This window comes from Lepisosteus oculatus, chromosome 25 (genome assembly GCF_040954835.1).
Source record: "Lepisosteus oculatus isolate fLepOcu1 chromosome 25, fLepOcu1.hap2, whole genome shotgun sequence".
Lineage (NCBI taxonomy): Eukaryota > Metazoa > Chordata > Actinopteri > Semionotiformes > Lepisosteidae > Lepisosteus > Lepisosteus oculatus.
Window position 1 is genome coordinate 1,308,853 of NC_090720.1, and position 17,313 is coordinate 1,326,165.

Here is a 17,313-nt window from a genome sequence, read left to right on the forward strand (position 1 = left end):
CGTCCAGGGCTTGTATGAGGATCTTGGAGGGGCAAGAACTTCCAGGCAGCGGCTGATTCTCTGCTCTGTGAACCTGAAATCACTGTTCAGAAGGAAGAGATGGTTTAAGTGCTTTCCAGCGGGGTGCTCTACAGCTCTGTACTCAGAACGGGACGTGTCACTGTCACTGCGGGACACACAGGTCTTCATTTCCACATTACTGGTTTCCTGGTGGGCTGAGGGCACAATCTGACTACACGATTTCCCACCTCGGCAGTTTCTGAGGCGAAGGTGATGATGATGGCGATGACTGTGACGATCACATTTGCGATTATGGTGACTACACTACACGCTGCACCGGAAAAAAAACATCTGCATGTTAAAATCGACATGCTGTATGAACGCTGATCCCCCCATGGGGTAACGGTGTGGCCTTAACACAGACAGGCTTCGAGACCCAACACTGGAGGACCACCTGCCCTCAGAGAAACAGGGAGTTTTCCAGGAGACTCCGGTGCAGGCGTGAGGGAAACCGATGTTTGGACTCTGTGTTAAGTCAGTAAAGAGTGTTATTTCGTACACAGCGTGTGGCACTTCTGTTTGGGGTGACTGCGTTATGGCATCAAGGTGCTGTGGCGGGTTTTTGCCTTTCTCTGTTAGTTCCAAGACATGCACGATAAAGAGCAGACGTCTGCCAAACCCGTCCACCTCAGTCCCTGGTTTCCCGCGGGGGAACACAGAGCTGTGGAGGGCCCTGCCTTTCATCCGAGCTCATTCGATCTCACCATAACGAAGATCCGTCGAGGGCTGTAATGTAGACTTTCATCAGGCCACATCCCGGCCAGTGAAGCCCCTGCCGTGAACTCCAGAGAGGAGGGCCTCCCAGCCAGAGCCAGAGCGCGAGGAAATAAAGTGCCGGGAGCCCTCGTCCCATTCCAGAGGCGGCCTGTGTCTTCCTTCCTCTTCCTTCCAGGTCGTTAATAATTTGTGCAATAAAAGATTGCACGCCTCTCCGAGTTCGTGGGAGTTATTGGCACAAATTTCCCATCGCGCCAGCGAGAGACAGCGGTAGGAACATAAATTATTACCACTCTTATCACTTCCTCGATTCATTTTTCATGAGATTCATTATCTGCGCCGCGGCCCAGACTCGCGGAGCCAAAAGCCACCCCCTCTGTCAAAACCTAACTGGAAAACAAGAAGAACTGCGCAAGCCTATTAAGCTGAACTATTTACAAAGCATCCAGAAGACTAGCGCAGACTTTCCAATGAGTACAACAAACCAAAAACCACTCAGTGTATTTTCAGCTTCAACAAAGGAGTGCAGCAGTGACTCTCCACAGAGGCCAATTCCAGAACCTAGTTAAACGAGTCCAAAGCACAACCTTACTTACTGCAAAACCTGACCTATTCTGGTCACAGAGGGTCGGTACTTCTGCTGGTTTCCTAGGTCTCTGTGAGGAAGCATCCCAGGTCTGGGAGAAGCTGTTGTATCGGCCTAGTTAAGCGAGTAACCAGCAGGTTTAGCTCGTGAAGAGCCGAGCAGGTATGAACGTGCAGACACACCAGCCCCTGATGGTCTGGACTGCTGGACATTCCTGGGATCGACAGTGGCTCCTTCTACGGGTTTGACTGAAGAATTGGTTAACAGGAGCACCTTGAAATTGAAATTATTAGTGGACTACACAGCAATGCAACACTTTTGAATGAGTCCTCCCAGAACACAACACCAGGGTTATACAAGATGGTAGAAAGAGGAAACAGGAATGCAGGGGCTTTGAATGTAACCCTAGTTAGGCATTCTGCGACGAATACCCCATTGGTAGAGTATTCATTCGCTTAGTACAGTGGAAAATCATCACAGTGATTGACACTGCATTTCTGTGTCCAGAACTAGGACAGCGCTCTGTGTTTGTGCAGCACAGAATGGTACACACAGCACCATGTGTTGAAACAGCAGACTTTCAGGAGCCCTTACCTGAGACTGGCGCAGCTCACCTGTGCGGCGGTACTCTTTTAAAGCGCGCTTGGATCAGCCTGAACAATCCAATCTCTTTAAAAGACCCAGAACAGGCAGCGAGGAACACAAGTGCCCCGGGCAGTGGCGGAGGTGGGGGAATTAATTACTCTTTAATTGCAATTAGTGACGCTTGTGGTTAACCCATCCCGTCTGTGCACTGGGCCAGTTCACAAGACGCTGGCTTAGCAGTTAGTGCAGTACACAATGAACAGAAAGAGCGTCAGGATAAAACACACGCCGGTTCTACAAACCGAAGACACGCACGGATAACAGGAGACTCACATCCTGCATCTCCCGTGAGCTGCGGCTTCCTCATTCAGCATATATCTGAGCTCCAGTCAACAAAGCTTCTTTTCTAGTCACACCCATTAAGTAGGACGAAAGTACCTGCTTATCTTCCCCCTAACTACTCCAACCGCAGGATTTCGCTCTCTTCTGCAAGGGGTTAAATTCACTGTAGAAAGAAGAAATCCCTGATCTCCCGGCTCCTATTGATTTTTTTTTTTCCTGTGTGATGTGAAACCAGCAATCAGCTTTGCGGTTTGAAATTGCCCTGAAACCGGAGCCGAGACGTCAATGAGCCGCCGACACGTTTCAATTAGCGAGCCGCCCTGGCCGCTCTGTCCCCCGGGGGCACTGCAGCTCGGCGGGGCCGGTCACGCCCTGCAGCCGCCTCCACACTCCAGAGGGGTGGAGGGGTTAGCGGGGTGTGTGTGTGTGTGTGTGTGTGTGTGCGTGTGTGTGTGCTTGTGGGGGGTGGGGGGGGGGGTTTGTGACTGGATTAAAGAAACTCCACTCCTTTATATTTCCGTATCTGTCTTTCTCTATCTGCAATGAAAAAAGTTGCACAATTTGCGCGCAAAGAGGGACAAACAGCCATCGTCACGGGGTTAAAAAACAACCAGCCGACTTCAGGGCAGGAGTTCTCACCGATCCCCTCTGTATTGCAAGCAGCCGGTTTTGATCGCTCTGCTCTGGGTGTTGCGGTTATGTTTCGGTGTCCCACGCCCCCAGCATTTCGTAAGCACTCGGGGGTCGGCGCGTCGGAGACGGGCACGATGTCCGCGGGGAAAGGGCAGGAAGGACCTCGGCACAGCCGCGCCGCGGGGGCGACCACGGCCTCACGAGAGACGCGCGCGCGCAGGGGCGGAGGGGGACGGAAGACCGCGAGGAAGGCCACAGACGCCAGGGAGGCAAGTGACCCCAGGATCTCACCCAGCTGGGATATCGGCATCAGCAACATGGCTGGGCAGCTTGTTCCCCACTCCCACAACTCATCGTGTAAAGAAATGGCTCTTGTTCTTGATTTGGAACGTATGCCCACACAAGTTTCCTCTTCGGCCCTCTGGTTTGTGCTTCAGACCATGTTGAAACGTTAAATTCTTCCTCACCTATGAAATAACTAGGTGGATAATTCACAAATTACACTTCCTACAAACCTACATCTATTTGTATACTGTTCAGGGCGGTGCTCAGTCCTGCTCTGCCATGTGTTGCTTCATCTTGAGCTTTTAATTAAGCAATACAATTAGTTGTTCAATTAAATGCAACAATTCCAGTCTACTCACTTAGTGTATATTAATAATGAATTAAACAACTGGTTGTGTTAAGTAATTTACCAGACTGTGACCCTTGAAAGGCCAAGTTAAGCAGCAGTGATATTATACATACTGTACAAACAATACAGTATACAGTATACCATCGTTTCCTGAACAGAGGGGACTATAATGCGATGTTACACCAAGCATTTTCTACACTGAAAGTCACTGGCTAAGACAGCCGAGAAGGTTGCTTTCAGGACCGACAGTGAAATGAAGAGGGCGTTCACCTAGGATTGAAAACGGGAGGCACTTCCTCACACAGAGAGACCTGGGGGTCCTGAGCCCCCCAGCCAGGCTGCCGAAGCCGATCCCCCGAGGTCCTCCGAGAAACAGCTGGGCGAGATTCTTGGATCAATTAGCGACCTGCCTCCAAAGCAAGCGAGATGGGACGAGCCGCCCCCTCCCCGCCCGCAACCTTTGCGACGCCCCTATGTTCCTAACCGCCTCTGACATGGGAGGGATGAATGAATGCAAACGCAGTGTTGCGCGCTGTGCCTGCTCCTTTAAGCCAGCGCCTCACGGTTGAGCGGCTTGGCTGGTGCCTGTCGGAGCGAGGCCCCCTGGCCTCCTGGCCTCGGCTCAAGGCGGACCTGGACGGGGGGCTGAAGTGGAGGCGGAGGGAGGGAGGGGGGGGGGTGCCCCCGGGGGGAATCGGGAGCCCAGGGACCAGTCACACTGCTCCGCTCCTGCAGCCCTTGCCGCCGCCACTCAGCCGGAACGCCGAGCGCCGAGCGCTCAGGGAGACGGCCCGTCCTGTCAGCATCACGAAGGGAAAGAGTCTTCTTCGGGCTGGGTGGCCGAGACGGAGAAATGAACGAACTGTAAAAATCAGAGCCATGAAAAGTCTGAGCCGTTTCCGAGAGACTGGAGTTTGAAGGCCTGACAGCACATTCCCTGCATTATGCAATATTCTTAAAACTGTGCTGGAAATGAAACAAATAAAAAGCAAAAGAGACAAATACACAAGACTCGTGTCCCCTCCCTCCCTACCTACCACCCGGCACAGAAAGCACTACCTACAGCAGCCTGTTGAGGGAGGAGGTGAAACCGCACGAGCGCAGTCACGGAGTACCTGCACGAAGGGAATGTGGAAAGTCTTCTCCTTTTAAAACCAAGGTACTTTACTTGAAGTCAACCACTGTCCTACAGTACAAATATGACGCCACCTCTGAAGTCTGCCAAGCAAAATATGCAGAAAGGAGCAGGTTTTCCATGCTATGTTGGGCGTCACTGACTCGCTGCGTGGAAAAGGGTCCTATTAGGTCTTCTGCACTGAATGACCGCTCCTATTTCTTCTGTCTGGTTTTTCCCTCCCCAGGCAGGAACAATTAATTACCCCCCCCCTTAGGAAACTCTGCTTCGCCTCTTGCAGGCCTACATTTAAAACGTGGACGACAGTGAATCACTCCAGACAAGGCGCAGGAGTTAGCTCGGTAGCAGCACATGCCTTTGTTCCACCTCTGGGGCCTGGTGGCAGGCGTTCGTGCTGTAGCCAACAACAGAATAACCACTTCTGGACAGGAAAACAATCACGGAAGAGTGCAGGTGTAACCCCGAAATCACTGTCGCATGATGGTGCACTAGGGAAAACACACAACAACCGAGACCTGTCCTCCAACACAACCCCGCCTTAAAGAAACTTCTTCCATTCCTACTCACACCCCATTCATATCGCGGGTACCTGTACCCTAAGAGTTATGTCCCGTACCACCACAGCTCCACAGCAGGAGAGAGCTCTGCGATTCCAGAGGGTAACCTCATCTAACAGCCTCACAAATACAATAAACCACCTACATTAAAACATGGCCACTGGGCTGAATCATCAGAGGGGCGCGTTGCATTGTCTTGTCCATTATGTCATCTTACGCAGCATGAATATTAAGATCATCATATACCCACTGGCCACATGCATCACTATTACCAGGGATAATATGATGTTATTGCTAAATATAAAGGGTCTAACGAAGGTTCAACTGCAGTTCAGGAGACCTTATGCTTTTTATGGATTGCAATAGGATGGAGGTTCGCTTCTTCAGCGCCACGAGCTGGAGAGAAGGGCACAGCTCATTACCAATCAGCAGTGTCATAATCCAAATTCATCACCGTCAGCGGTCATCAGAGCACTCAGTTGCGCAAGCATACAAGGTCTTCGTCATTCTTCCCTCTCGCTTTGAGACGGTAAGCCTGTTCAAACAAAGGGCCCTACGTCCGCACGTACATACGTCAGCCTTTTCTTTATTCACCCAAATCGAGACACGCATAAATATATTTTCATGTAGGGAAAAAAAGAAAGTATGCTAAAACATGTCCCAAAACCTTTTCTGTCTCTTTGTGTTACAATCAGCTGTAACTGGCAGGCAGTCCTCCCAAAAATAAAGAGAGCTGTGGGCTGGGGACGTGTGTGGATGAGAGGGGAGGGGGAGCAACTGCATCCTTAAGGTCAGCTGTTTCCCTGACCCTGAGCCGCCTTGCTCCGCGCTGACAGTTTTCATCAACAACAGCAGACTGCACACTGTGGAGGAGGCGAGGGAGGGAGAGGGAGAGGGACGGAGGGGGAGTTGATTGGGGAGTGGAGAGAGACGGCCCCTGGCCTAGCAGCTCTCCCCCCCCTTCCTCGCCGCCGCCGCTGCCGCCGCCCCCCCCCCCCGACAGCTCCGCGGCACGCACACGCAGCGCGACTCCCCCACTGACAGATCGATAGCGCTCCTGCCTGTCATCCGGCTGGCGCTGGGGGAAAATCTGCGCTTCCTGGAAAAAAAAAACAATATCCAGAGGACGGCCTCAGCAGAGGCAGACTGTGGAAGGAGCTGGAGCCGTGCACTCGGCCGTCGTGTGCGCTCCACTCGCCCAAAGGTGCTCAAATGGCCCGTGTGTGTGTGTGTGCGCACAAGGTAGGCGTTAACGGTAAGCCTCTGCAAAACACACTTCAACAACCTTTATTTTTTTGGTTTGGGACTCATATATATACACAAAACTAAGGAAAACATCTTATTTTCAACCAGCAACAAAACTTTTTTTTTTCTCTTGGCCGCCTGCCACAAAAAGGGAGATGCAGAATTTGCAGGTGAAGCAGTATGTCAGTATCTTTTTACTGCAAGGTCTCTGTTGTACCACAGGAGCGCGGATTAGAAGACGCCAGCGTTTTCATTGATGTTTCATTGGCTCACTGCTTTCAGAATAAACAGCTCACTCAAAAATTAAGCACTGCACTAATTTATTTTCCCCCCCTCCTGGGGGACTGTAAGATCTGGTAAATCCAGAGTTTCGTTCAGAAAGAGTGGAGCAACTAAAGTTTTGGAACCATGGCTACAGTCTGCACCACCACAAATCCCCACCCCAGTCTCAGGGGATGCAATGTCTCACTGTTACTGGTCTCGTGCTGCACTCACATGTCTGATGCACTCAACGGTTTTTTGGGAAATTTTAAATGACTAAAAAGTGGTTCGCCAGAAAAAAAACCCTACAGATTCATGTAAGAAAACACTCTGTGTACCTTCTGTGCTCCAATGACAACACCCCAGTGTGGGAGTTCGGCTTGTGGCTCGCACTGGTAACACACAAGGCTTGAGTGTTCATTCAGCCCCAGCTGGACAGTGGTCAAGGTGCACATTGGACCTGCTTGTTGACTGGGCCACTTCCAAAGTGCTCCCCTCTACAGCTGAATTTTCTTAAAGTGACCGAAAACACTTAAAAACGCAAACCTAGCAGCAGATAGAAATATTGGGGAGATCGAGAAGTTAAAGTTACCTCTTCAAGAAAAAAAAACACATCGGGGATTTTCGTTCGGCAATCCAAAAAGTGGAGCAATTGTTGCACTGAAGTGAAAAGCTTTGAAAGTCTGTGCTTGTCGGAATGCAGAGCTGCACTCTCCCCAGACTCAGTGCCTATTGTTTTAATTAACACATTTAGACAACATTACTGAATACTTCTAGACACGGAAATGTGGAGCTCATTTGTTCTTGCGTGTAATGAGTGCAAGCACAAGCTTTCAGCACCGCTTCAACATCGAAGAAGCTAAGCGTTGAACACCTGACGGTTTTATCTTTTAAAACAAATCTGCACTGAAGAAGGCAGAGCACAGTCGGTCAATTAAATAACTGATGAGCAAAGCAAACCTCCTTCTCCCTCTCCTCTGAGTGCATCTCCACTCTCCCATTCTCAACGTCTGTCAACACTCTGCGCCGCGCAGCCATTCCCAGCGTCAGAAACGACAAGAAGGAAAATAGCTGGCACCCAGGGGACCCACACGGAGCAGCACGCAGCTAAACTGGGAGGCACGCAAAGGTCACGCTGGGGTCACGAAGCGCTGGAGCAGAACTGAGCCGCACTGATCTGCCAGTTGGAAGGCACGCACTGAAATCCAATTAATACTGGATCAAAAAAAAAAAACGATCAGGAAAAATCAGTAAAAACACAGTACCCTGTTCCCTCACATAGCCATTGAAGGGTTACAACCTTCAGTGAACATCTTCAGAAATATTTAAAAACAACACCGCAGCGTTGCAGTTAGTTTATATTAAATTCCTCAGGGTATGGAATTTACCATCTTCCCAATAGTGTGGGGTGGCTTCTGTCATTTCCTCACAACAAAGGCCCGTGGGAAGGAATCTGGGTGGATTCCAGGACCCCAGATGTCCGGCCGCCGTGGCGACACTGCGGGTTCTGGGGTTCTGGGATACGAGCAGTCAGGTGACAGGAAATGGAAGCTCATGCACTTCGCCTCCGGGCCACCGCTGTGCCTTTGCAGGAAATGGCTGCGCAGGGGGTCTGGGAATATACCTTGGACAGCAGACAGCGAGGAGGCGGAGGGGCACGAGGGGAGGAGGGGTCATAGCTGAGGCCTGGACATGACCCCGACAGGGAACAGATGTTTGGGACCCCTGCATGTTTCCTTGCTTGTATTTACTGAATGTGGAGGACATGTGCACTTCTCAGACTCCTACAGACAAGTTAAAAGCAAAATGCAAAACAAGCCCCAAGTATCCAGCACTGAAGCAAGTGAAGGCAACACAGCAAGACAGAGTCCGCAGCTAAATTTGTACAGAGGGCAGTGAGAGTACACTCAGGAAGGGAAGAGTTCAGGACCTGGAAAGTCCATCTGCAGCTGGACCGGACTGTTAAAATCTCTTTTCACATCACAGGCTCTGTGATCACGGCCCTACACGCTTTCTCTATCGAGCAAGCAGAGCACAGATGACTAGGCAACAGGTAAAAATGCTCCCACAAGTATATCTGTCCTGCAGTCGGAGAAGCTCTTCGGAAGCTCCTGTAAAGAAGACCTGTGCAGCAGTATGAAAGCCCAGCATACCGAACCAGTAATTTTGCGATTTCTGAATGTGGTGTTTGCTAAGGTGCTGTACTTGTGAAACTGGTGGACAGCCCACAGTTAGAAGTGACTTTCAAACGGCCCGAGCTGGTCACTGTATACTGCAGCATATAAAAGAGCACAGCAGCGCTAGTCATTACTTTATTTTATACACCCTTTTACCCAACATAACAGAGGCTAGAAAATTAACTGTGCTTGAACTGCTGCTGCTTCAGAGTTTTCAGCAACACGCCTCATCAGAAAACCCAAATTCACAGCGGTTTAAAAACAGCAAGGCCGGGCCCAGCACCTGAACTGAGATGCTCCGGGTGAAACACTATTCTCCTCAAACACTTGACAACATAGCCCCTTGCATCAAAACCAAAAGGCACAACATGGGACTTCATGGTCAACTAGGGCAAACCTCATAGTCGGCTTCTGCGAGGACAGTGCCATCTTCTACAAAGAAGCACACGGGCAGAGAGAAAAATACATGGAATTTTTTCCCATGATGATGCGGTCTGCCGCAGGGAAAGAGGAAACATCCATGCCTCCGATGAGCTGCTCCGACTCTGTTTCGACAGCGCTCAGCCCCCATTCCAGGTCCTGGTGGGACCTCCCCTGGGCTCTCTGCGAGAAGGTCCCGTCTCAGTATCTCTTCTCTCTGAACAGGCAGGGACGACTCTCCCAAAACACAATCAGGATGTTATCCAAACAGATGTTTAGTCTGAGCACCAGACCACAGAGTCTTGTTTTTATTGGAGGTCTGACTCGCACGCTTTTCCAAAACCGTAGGCCCCCTGACAAATGTGTAGGCTGTTTCCATTACATACTGCTGCAATACTCATGGCACGGGCCGGGCCAGGCCAGGCCGGGCAGGACAGGACAGGAACCGTGCAGGAACCACAGCAATCAAACCGACAGGACTGCAGCTGCAGTGCACACGCAAAACAGCGCAGAGGGCTGGGAATCACCCTCCATCGTTATCTGAGTGAAACCTAAAACACTTTAAAAAACGAGAACCGAGGAAAAGCAAGGCACTATTTTTCTTAGAACTTCTGACACCATCACACTACAGTACGGGGCTGCTTCTGCCAGACACTGTGTACTATCAAGCTCTAATTTAGGTAAGATCCCTGGATTAGTACAACACGGTTTTGAAGTCAGTCAGCGCAAGGCAAACAAGAAACAAGGCACTGCTCTCCCACAGTAAGTTGAGAGATATGTGCTAAATCTGGGTCCCGCTACAAAACACCTTTCATTTCCTTTCCTGCAGGGGCGTTCACAATGCTGTTTGTAAACCTACATCTAATCAAAGCCTTTCCAGTAAAGTATCTGCACATGTTTTCACCTTCATAATACATATAAATTCAACAACCACAGAGAAACACATCATACATTGTTAATATGCTACTTGCAATGATAGATAACCACTTCTATGATTAAAACTCCATCCAAAAGGCCTTAAAAGCACTCCAAATTATGCTTCTGTGCATTGTCAACTTATCCCGGCAGACCTGTCCTCTGGTGATTTAAGAGTACTGCATACCTTGCGGTGCTCAATTAGTATTTGGTAGCCGCCAGAGAGCACGCGTGAGGCGGTACATGTGCAGATTCTGCTCAGGGAAGTACGAAACGGCAGCAAAGCGTGCTTTTCCTTGCGGGGGCGATCCTAGCCTGGCTCCCTCCGGCACTGGCCCGCCGCCCCCGAGCCGAGGCAGAGGGGAAGCCGGCAGGCAGGGCTGGCACGGCCGAGCACCTGTGTACGGAGGGGCGCGCCCCTGCGAACAGGAGCTCCCACGCTGCCCTGCTTCCGATGGCGTGCCGACAGCACAGGCACGCCTGCAGGTGTGTGGGCATTCCTCAGCACGTCAGCCCGTGGGAGTTGGGTTTGTTTGTTTGTTTGTTTGTTTTCGCCAGGCACCAAGTCGCCTCTCTCGGCAGGCGCTATTATACTCTCCTCGCAGCAGAAACGACACAAAAGAAAACGCCGCCAAACAAACCTAGCAGGTGGGGGTCATAAGATTCCTTTTTTTTTTGTTCTTCTTCTCTTCTTCACAGCCAGTGAGAACAGACCGATCTTGAAAAGCGATACTCCAGAAAGCCCAAAACAAAACGGCCAAAAAAATAAATCACTGAGCCTGATAATTGTGGCTGGCACCAACTGTTGTAAATTTGCACAGTTAGGAAACACATCCAAAGTGAACCAAGGACACTAATAACCCCAGCTATCGGCAGGCATGCCAGGGATGGAAGGAATGCAGCACAAACCAATCCTATTTGGCAGGTAGATGAACTGCCAATCATCAGGTGATTAAAGAGACTCCAAAGAAAAAAAGGCACTTAATCACTTTCCATAAGGGTAATAATTATAATTGAAATTAATTCACTGCCAGAGCAAACAACTGTAATTCCTGCTGACTAAACCTGTGCCGGCTCATAAAAATAAAAAACGGACTAGACGGGTGCAGAAAAATCACACAATCATACCAGCAGTCTATCCCAGAACTGCTAGAGTATCTTATCGACTGACTGATTGACTTAAACATTGACCTACCTGTTTATCTCCATCCATCTAACTTGAGTCAGCATAACTGTTACAGCGGTGAGCATAGCTGTTCAACTCCAGGCCAACGTAACACTACAATTCATCTCACTTTACGGGGATGTGTATTTAAAACCGAGAACGGGAGGCACTTCTTTACGCAAAGGGCGGTGGGAGCGTGGAACAAGCTGCTCCGCCACATTGTTGAAGCCGATGGCCCTGGCTTCTTTCAAGAGGGGGCCGGATGAGGTGCTTGGATCAATCGGCTATTAAAGAAAACAAACGGGGGAGCTGGATGCATCGCCCCCTCCCCCTCGTCTGTCATCGCCCTGATGGTCTTTATCCATCTACCTGGGTCTCCACCTCCCTGCCTGCCTCACCTCTACCCACCTGCACAGGCATCATGCACCAAGAGGAACGACCCCCGCCAGATCATCTGTTACCTCGACCAGATGATGGCCCGACTGACACCAACCACCGGGGGGGGGGGTCGGCTGCCAGGCGCCGGTTGTCCTTGGCGGCGGTGACCCCTCTAATTTAAGAGTCCCTCCCTGTGCTGGGGGGCAAATGTGCAGAGCGTGAGTGTCAATTACTCCCCCTCGCAGACTAGGCTTGACTGGCTGGCTGGCACAGTTCAGTCCTCCATAATTATTCCCCCCCCCCCCCCAACCCTTCAAACCACCCTCAGGACTGACAGCCCTCTTCCCCTCATTAGTGCAGCATTTCTCCCCGGCTCCCTCCCTGCCCCTGTTGCGGTGCGCTTGTCTGTATGGATCAGCTGTAATACCTGCACAGTCCATCAGCTTAACGCTAACTGTTCATAATCCTCTTAGCCAGCAATTCCCTACCTGTGCCGGATCATCTCCTGTTTTTTTTTTTTGACCTCCAAAGCTCAAGACTCTGAATTTAGACACCAGCGCTGTTATCTGCAGCTTTCTTTCTACTGCAAGACCCCCGGCTCACACTGGCTCTCGTCTTCCCCCGGACATCTTGCGGCGCCACGCTTTGCAACACGGATCACAGGAGTCAATGTACATAAAACAACAACTTGCGGATATACTTCCACCCGCTGGCTAAAATACAGGCAACCCCGAGTCAAACGCATCTCTCTCTCAGAGGGCATGGCTGTCCCGAGAAGCAGAGGGAGGGCTGCTGTCATCACCTCACACAGCTCGCTCCGTCCACTCGACAGCAGCTGGATAATACCACACACGGCTGCAGCGCGTCTCGGCTTGGACTTCAAAGTGCTCCGGCTTCCCACATGGGATGGGACTGAGCTGCAGTCATCTCGCAGGCTGGAGCAGTGCCCACCCAGGCTGTGGTCAAACGCGGAGGCCCGACAGGTCTCCTGGTGGACGGCATGTCCTCAACACTTTGGCCAGTGAGCGTGCCGTGGAAGTCAGGCCCCCATCAGCAGTTCAAGTTTGGAAGAGGGGTACTCTTGTCTCTCTTCTCACGCGCCCTGTTCTCCGCCTTGAAGCATCCCAGCTCAAACCGCCTGAGCCAACGAGCCCCTTAGATACAACCGTAGATACAACAAACATACTACCAAAAGGAGCACTGCTGAGGTACACCCAGTCCTCCACAATCCTGGGGGATACATTCCTGAACCGTCCGCAGAACAGCACGGATACTGGGAAAAAGCTCTCTTACACCATATATATAACAAGGGGATACCTAATATACTGTACTGTACCGTGCATATCTAGACAAAAAAACACCCAATAACAGAAGTCCATAACAGAAAACAAATACAGCACTGCACAGATTTCTGTCATGAAAATGAATATAACATGATTGAACACAGCACACGCACCTTTACAGTTACCGAAGGCAGTGCTCATTAAGAAGATGTGATGAAGTAACACAGAGGAAAACATGCCAGAGTGAATTCTGAATTGAGCCCTGGAGGAGGTCTGAGAAGTTTTGGGGCCCGTGAGAGCGCCCTAGAAGTGTTGAGAAAGCCTCCGAAGTCACACGTGGAAAGGCTAAAGAAAAGGAAAAAGTAGGCTAAAGTAGGAAAAATGAAGAGGAAGGGGTGTATAGTGCACTGACATGTAAGCAACAGTATGTCATGACCATACCTGGAATACAATAGTAGCACTGGAGGAGCAACTGAGGTCTGTTAATCATCTATCTGACACCTGGGGCAGGTCCACAGAGCTCCTTAAATATGCGGAACAGTCCTGAATTCAATTTTTCCTGAAACAAGTAACACTCCAAGATCAGTGGAAAACTAAAGGAAAAACACAACTTCACAGATTATGTTTTGCCATTGACAACTGCTGGGCTCAGCCCTGGATATTTCTAATAGAAGAGATTTTCATCCCGCCCCACTTTCATCCACCAATTATCCAGCGCAGTCTAGATGCACGGTAAAATAACGATGCCTGCAAAGAGGAGGCCAGAATCCGAGCCAAAAGCCCGATATCTCTGCCAAGGTGCAATGCAAAAAAACGCTTACACATTCAAGAAGCATGCACATAAAAAAATAAAAAAGCTGTCAAAAAAGCAACCAAACAGCATGCAGCAGGTTTCCACTGTTCCATTAACATATTCCTGCATGCGTTCAAATGCCAACAGGACTCCACACGACGCAGCCCCTTAACGAGCTGTCTGCTGACAAATGGAATAATGGCGTGGCATTTATTAATTAATTAATTTCTTTCTTTTTCTGACCACCACGTGCAGCAGGAGAAGCACAGACGGGTTGTTTTATTTAATTAAAAAACTTACTCCCGTTATCCTGTGCGTGCTGACCCTCAGTTTGTTTATAGCCATTGCCTAGCAGGAAACCTCATAGTGCTGAAGGCTCTTGGCCTACAATGGGAAGGCTGTGGGTTCGAAAAGGACTCCACTAATGCTATTTAGTAATATCACACTTTAAGAATATATGATGAAGTCTTGTGTTTTTCTGTTATCGCGGCAAAGATTTTTTTACATTTCTACCACGACGTCTCCGCAAATTGATCCGACAAAAATCATAGACATAAACGTAGCACACATGCAGAAACAGTCATTATCAACATATATCATATAAAAAAAACTGCCTAAAATGCAGATATGTACACATAAATATACATGCGTATGTGTTTATAGTCTTAATCTTACACAGTGCTAACGTTGCTTCTCAGCAGGAGGTTGCAGGTTGTTTAGGTGTTGGGCTGATTTCCAAAGGATCATCTCTGCAAGTTAACTACCTCGAGTGAAACAGGAAGACTTCCCACCCTAATTTCTTCATTAAAACATTCTGTTTAAATAGCTACATTGCGATGGCAACTTCCTCTTAAGAAACCCCAGGCTTCAATGTACCCTCAACTTCCAAAGACATTTAATTTAAAAGCATTTAACCACAATGCTTTTTTTTTTTTACAAGAAGATGAATAAACAAAATGTGAAACAGAACAAAACAGGAAACTACTGTTACTAGTAAATACAGACAGGAGGGCACATACAAAAACAAAGATTCATTTCAAGACGACAAAATCATGCACAGCACAATCACTGCTTCTATTAATAACCTGAACTTCCAAATTCCATCTGCAGCGGAGAGTTTTAGGGCTATCAACGGCTTTTCTCCTCTCTCCTTTTTTTTTTTTGCAAATCCATATTTTATGACTCCACTGTGTAGCTGCATTGCCCAATTATCACCAGATAGGGCAGAAGAACCCCTGAAGCACCAGGAGAGAACTTTCGGAGGAGGAATGATAGCCGACTGGGTTCCAAACCCCCCGGGACACAGCCTGACCTAACGAGGTGCAGAAGAATGGGAGTTTTTAAAAAAATGCATATAACAGAGTACCACACCGCACACAGGGAGGGCTGCTGTGTAATCAGTCAGGGAGAGGTCAATCGCACAGCTCTTCATCTATCCCTGATCGGCTGTGCTAATCTAATTGCGGACACCCATCGCTGCCACCATGGGGTCTGTGGCGCTGACGTGTGATGGACAGCTCGCCACCTTTATCTCGCACGCACCACGCACTGCACTCCCCCACCAGCACCTTATCGATTTTCCTTTTTTTTTACCTTCTACCACAATATATGTCTGTTTTGCGCACCACCAACCCGCAAAGCTCGTTGTTCAGGCGTTTTTTTTACAATCAGGCATGCACATATAAAACCAACGTCCCAGATTTCTTGGACTCGGTCCAGGAGAGCTTGTTCTTCAACCACACAGGGTCCACAAGGAAAAGCAGTACCACCAAAATCTGTAGGGCTGCCTCATTTATTTCCACAGCTCAAGACCTCAACACCCACCCCCAGGTATAAGTATCAGACACTGGGATGGTTTGTGTCTGTTCGGTTTCATGCTTGGTGATATGCCTCTCTTTGATTTAACTTGATCTTTTTTTATCATTTTTTATTTAAAGTGATCTGCACGTGTGTTTGGGTGGACGAAAAGAATCAATTTTAATATATTCTAAATAACTGGAATGGAACAGTGGTTCTACAGACACCTTTGCTCTGAAAGGTGACTCTGAGGTCACGTCAGTCGAGATTTGAAACTAAAATCAATCGCATGGGATAGCCAGCACACGCGCTTCGCAGAACAGGCAGCCCCATTGATCTTGGGGGTTCCATTAGTGCAATGACAATATTGACAGCCAGCAGACTGCACAGCCCATAGTTGCAACTAGTGCGTGCATTAATTTCAATGTTAGCGACGGATCTCTCCCCAGAATGAAAGAAATGGTGACTTGCTATGGGAGAAATGAAAGCAACTGAATCCTTCACTGAACGGCACGGGCTCCCACCACTGCAGAGAATAAGAAAAAAATAAGGAAGAAACAGAAAAAAAGAAGTCTTTAATCTCAGCCTCGGTTTTCAACAGGCCCAATCTCTAGTGCTGCGTCCGTTTCCTCTTTTCAGAAACTTCAAAACAGAACTTACTTCAAGTATGAAAATAAAGTGATTTATTTGAAAAAGCTGTGAAAGACAAGGCTTTTATGCCAGCTAAAAACACCTTCCTTGGCGCAAATTTGGGGACGACAGCTACACTGCAAGCCAGCACTGCCTCTGTAACAGAAGCGTCTGCTCCTCCATACTCTGTGGTTATTTCTGCACATTCTCGGCTCATCAGTCAGTCAGCAGAGCACTGCTCACTAGCGCTTCCCTTCTTACTTTCTTTGCAGTGCCTCTCTCCAGGTCCCAGAGCCTCTTCCCAAACCCCGTCTGTTTCCTGAGACCGCAGGAGCGCTCAGCCGAGGCCAGCAGCCCTGTGAGCTGCAGCTGATGCCCGAGCTGCTGTGAGGAGAGCGGGATCATGTGGATTGTGTTTCGTCACTGATAGCGCGTAGGGCTGGGGCCAGGTGGAACTCCCTGCTCCGTCTGCATCCCGACACTGAGCCTGGCCGGGCCATGCCCCTATCTTTCAGCATGGCTCCTTTATCTTTTCAGAACAGGAGGTCTGGACACATCTACGGGCAAGACGGAAAAGCAGACAGCTGTTTGCGCAGTACGGGGTATTAAAAAGTTCACCTGGCCTACCTGAATGACTGTACTGTGAAAGCTGTTGCCACGCGAGGTATAGAGTTTGCACAAGTGGGACTATGTGGAACGTGTTCCCAAGCTCACAGAGATGTTATCAGCCTCTGTCAGGTGTCCATGGTGTCCGTTGGAGTGTGCTGCCCACAGTCCGATTTGCACGCGAGACCTTCCGATGCACAACCTAGTGGCACGCACACCACGTGCTGCTCAAGATGTTACTGCTGCACACAGTGGACCAGCTCGTGTCATTCTGTGGGGGGGCTCCTAATATTTTGGTGGAGAAGCGGAACAGCCAGATGTTCCTGTGACTCCTCCGCAGAGCTCCCTGTTTGCTACGCCCTAGCCTGGCCTACCACAGCGCCACCCCTGCCCC

At 49.5% G+C, this 17,313-nt stretch overlaps 1 protein-coding gene across 1 annotated transcript in view; it reads right to left on the reverse strand.

The window, feature by feature from the left end:
• Window positions 1-12,372, reverse strand: part of samd11 (sterile alpha motif domain containing 11) — a 100,353-nt gene extending 87,981 nt beyond the window's left edge. The window contains exon 1 of the mRNA XM_069183613.1: window positions 12,299-12,372. The gene's annotated coding sequence lies outside the window, so the exon portion shown is untranslated. The remainder of the gene's footprint in view (window positions 1-12,298) is intronic.
• Window positions 12,373-17,313: the final 4,941 nt, after the last annotated feature.